Source organism: Nannospalax galili, unplaced genomic scaffold (genome assembly GCF_000622305.1).
Source record: "Nannospalax galili isolate Female #2095 unplaced genomic scaffold, S.galili_v1.0 scaffold973, whole genome shotgun sequence".
Classification (NCBI taxonomy): Eukaryota; Metazoa; Chordata; class Mammalia; order Rodentia; family Spalacidae; genus Nannospalax; species Nannospalax galili.
This window is the reverse complement of record NW_008334020.1, coordinates 1,903,063-1,907,409: the sequence shown is the minus strand read 5'-3', so window position 1 is coordinate 1,907,409 and position 4,347 is coordinate 1,903,063. Positions and strand designations below refer to the sequence as shown.

General features: G+C 38.1%; 1 pseudogene; it reads right to left on the bottom strand.

Annotated features, from left to right (window-relative positions):
* Positions 1-1,322: 1,322 nt before the first annotated feature.
* Positions 1,323-4,347, bottom strand: part of LOC103730724 — a 43,909-nt pseudogene continuing 40,884 nt past the window's right edge.

Below are 4,347 nucleotides of genomic sequence, written 5' to 3'. Positions count from 1 at the left end.
TCTTGATTGTTTTCTACCTCCTTTTCAGGAATTCACATATAAGAACTTGGCATGTAAGAGTAATTTTAAATAGGGAACATTTAAGCTCGTTGATGTTTACACCCTATTCATGCTGATACAACATTACTCTTATAATGCAATATGACACATGTTTTCCCCATCTCCCCTTTTCCAGCCACCTCTTTACACTGCCCATTGCCTGCTTTCCCTTTGACCTTATTTCTTACATTTGTTAATTTTTCAAATCATTTGTTTCCTTCCTGTAGATCCCCAAACAATGCTACTAGGGCCCATCCTACTGAACCACAACTAATGTGACTAAGTGCATTTATATTTGCTGTTGGAAGAGCATAATTTGTCCCCATAGATATTGTCAACAAACCCTGATTACTCCTTTTTATTAAATCTTAAGCTCCCTACCACAGTATGAAGTGTTTTATCAGAAAATAATTCCTGTTCATAGTTTTAAAACACTAACAAATAAAGATTTAATAGTACATTCTATGTGAGTTTATTTAAAAAAAAAACTTTGAGACCCTTTTTAGTTTATTGAAACACTAAAGTGCTTAAAAATTCACTGCTATTATTTTAGATGTATGGTGTATTCACAGACTTTGGAGGAAAAAATATTTAGAATAGCAATATGTTAAGGCAGTAAATGAAAATAATTTTTTCTCATACTGAACCCATATATCTTGCTGACATTATTTCTGATATTCATCCATATGGTCAAGACATAAGAAGTTCTGTTAAGACTAATGTGGCATGGTAATATATTTTAGTTTAAATTTTTTGTGTGAATAAATATTGCATTTATCTTAGCAGAGGGGCAAGCAAAACTTATTCCTCACAAAGCAGTTCTTTTTGTATTTTATACTTTATCTATATCATTATTGATAGTTATAACCAGGAAAACACATTAAGCATTTCTGTCCTCTCAGTGCACTGTTATTCCATACTGTACATTTAGGATGGATAGATTTTTGTTCATGTGGAGCATTGAATTTGGCTCTGGGTCACCAAAATAGCTTCGAAGGTTACCTAAAAATGTCTAAATTAACAAAACAACTGTATTGTATGTGTCCATTTTTGTTTCATAGGAAGTCATTCATTTCATACCCTTTGAGAAATATGGTTCATTTATCACTGAAGTTCATTGTATGGCAAATACCATATGATATATTTTTATATTTTAAGAAATACATTTTCAACTAAAATAGTCAAACGCCATTCAAGGCATATGGAAATACTGTTTTAATTTTCTGAACATCCGCAAATATTTTTAACAGACTTAATTCACTTATTTTTCTCATATAAAAGCCCTAAGTAGTAGCCACAGCTGGAGCCTGGGTTCTCTGCACAGACTCTGGCATGGGTTTTCACAAGACCGGTGGATTCCTGAAATCCTAGGAGAGTTGGTGAAGACCGTCTCTTTCCAGAGCTCAGGGCTCAGATGGCTGTAGGTCTTAGAGATGGCATCAAAATTGGCCTTGGCGAAGTTGCTCAGGGTGGCAGTGCAGCCCCTGGATGATGTAATGTGTAGTAGTCGTCAATACCAGCCATCAGCAGCAGCTTCCTGGGCACAGGAGCAGAGACGATGCCAGTGCCTCTGGAGGCAGGGATGAGGCGCACCAGTACGGAGCCTCAGTGGCCTGTTACCTTGCCAATCTTGTTTCCCCAGAAGCCTCTCCGCACAGGGACAACGGAAAGCTTGGCCAAGATGATGGCCCCTCGAGTTGCAGTGACTACCTCCTTGGAGCACCTAACACCCAGACCAACATGACCATTGTAATACCCAGTGGCGACAAAAACCTTGAATCTGGTCCAATGGCCAGCCAGTGTCTGCTTCTGCACTGGCATGATCTTTAAAACCACGTCCTTAAGAGATGCTCTCAGGAAAAAGTCAATGATCTCAGAGTACTTAATGGCAGGGACAACAGGTAGACTTCCTCCAGAAACATGATCTTCATGCCCTTGACCTGGCGGCCCAGCTTGGTGACTGGGATCCACTCCTCTTCAGCTTCGCCTCCACGAGCCCCACAGCCCGGAAACACTGTGTGAGAAACGGCTACCAAATCCTTTGCCTAGCCTGGGCACCCAGGTCCTCCTGGCCCTCCCGCTGTACTGGCTTCATTACCATTTACCCATTTGGTGTTTCCCGAGGAAGAAGCATCCTCGAATATTTTTGAGGTAGTGTTCATAATATTTGCCTGAAGAATCAGATGATTATTTTAACTTCCCATCACAAGCTTTTTGGTGCACATTATCAGTAATGCATGGGAAGGGAGGGAGTCTTAAGAGAATTGGGAAGGGTTAGGAAGAGGAGGAAAAGAAAAGAGAGAGAAAAGGAAGGAAAAGAAAAGAAGAAGAAAGAACCAATGACTTTTTAGGGTAATGGCACTGAGGAGATTAAGCAAATAAACATAAAGCTGCCTCCCCCGACCTGAGAGAGTGCAACCGCAATGAGGTGTTGCAGAAACTGGCCCTGGTGCATGCAGCAGGAACTGAGGGGATGTGTTAAAGCAGCTATACTGCTGCTGAGCCAATGTGTTTTTCAAAGACTAATAGCAGAAAGATGAAGTTCTAAGGGAAGGTCAGTCTCAAAGTCTGTTGTCTGAAACAAAAATGCATTTTGACACACTTGACACCTTTACATATGAAATGAAAATGACAAATATGCAAGATGAAAACACCCTGCCAAGATGTGTGAGAGAAACTAAATGAGGCAATCATTATCAGTAATCTGTGTGTGAAACATATTATACACAAAAATCTTGTAGTTTTCTGTTTCGCAGATTATCTTTTTACGCAATCTCGACAGCTTTATAATGAGAATATAAATGTCTTAATTATTTGTCGTAACCATTCATTATTCAAGTACCCCTATTTCAAGCAGATTCGCTTAGTAGAGCTATAAACCTATTCTTGACATTGTGTGTAGCTTTTCAAAATAAGCCACTAACTCAGTAGGAAAGAAATACATTAGAATGGAAATTCATTTCATACATACCAAACTCGAAATTAGTCTGCCATCAACTGTGTTAAGACATGGAAATCTGGGAAGTGCGATAAATTTATTTTTTCTTACAGAAGCATCTGCCATACAATACAAAACCTAATGTACAGAAAGTGTCTTTTGATTGTAGAAATAATCACAGAAGAATATAATAGAATGCAAAAATTCATATTTTCCAGTGTATGTGGTTAGGCGTGCCCATCACATAAAAGGCTTGAACTAAAATTACTATATTAATCTCTAGTATTATGAAGACATCATTAATAAGATCATAATAATTCTGTTAATTATGAACTCTATCATTGTAATAGTATTAGAAACACATAAACATCATAACCAGGCGTGGTGGTGCATGCCTTTAATTCTAGCACTCTGTGAGATCAAAGTCAGCCTCATCTACATAGTGAGTTCCAGGTCACCTGGGACTACAGGGAGACCCTTTCTAAACAAAAACAAAAATTAACGAAGGAAAAGAAAAGATGAGCATTATCAGATCAGCTATAGAACACAGAGCATATACTTTCTTCTTCCTAATGTTTCTAGAATATCTGAGCATCCTAAAAATTTCATAACAAACTCGCAGGTTTCTAAAATACGTGTATGTGGTGGTTTGAATGAGGAATGTCTCCTGTAGCCTCCATGTATTTGAATACTTGTCCTCCATCGGTGGAGATGGTAGCTAGAAGACATTTAGGAGGTGTGATCTTGCTAGAGGAAGCATCCCTGGGGGCAGACATTGAGAGTGTGTAGCCACTTCTCATTTCAAGTCTGTCTCTTTCTGCTTCCTGTGTATGTTTAAAGGTGTGAGCACTTGCTTTCTGCTCCAGCCACCTCTGCTGGCATGCCTTCCCACCATGATGAACTCTTACCCTCTGGAACTGCAAACTAAATAAACCCTTCTTTCTATAAGTGGCCTTGGACATGGTGTTTTATCACAGCAACAGAAAAGTATATACCTATAGAACATTCTCTAAGAAACTTTAAGTACTTTATATTTGTGTTAAGCTAAGGATGGTGTATTAATCCCACATTAACAAAAATTCTAAATTGATGAACTCCACATATAAAACAGACATATAAAAATGCATAATACTTGTCCTAAATAATTACTTCCAGGCTGTAGACTCAGGTGGAACACTTCCCAAAATTTCAGTTACTGCAGAGTATTACCTAAACCAAACAATTATAAGAAAGCTTCAGATCAATATCTTTCAATAGAAAAAACGTGTTTAAGAAATATCACCAAATCAAATCTAACAATGTATGAACAGACTAAAACACCAGGACTTATCAACTGGTCTGAACACTGGAAAACCAATCAGTGAATTTAT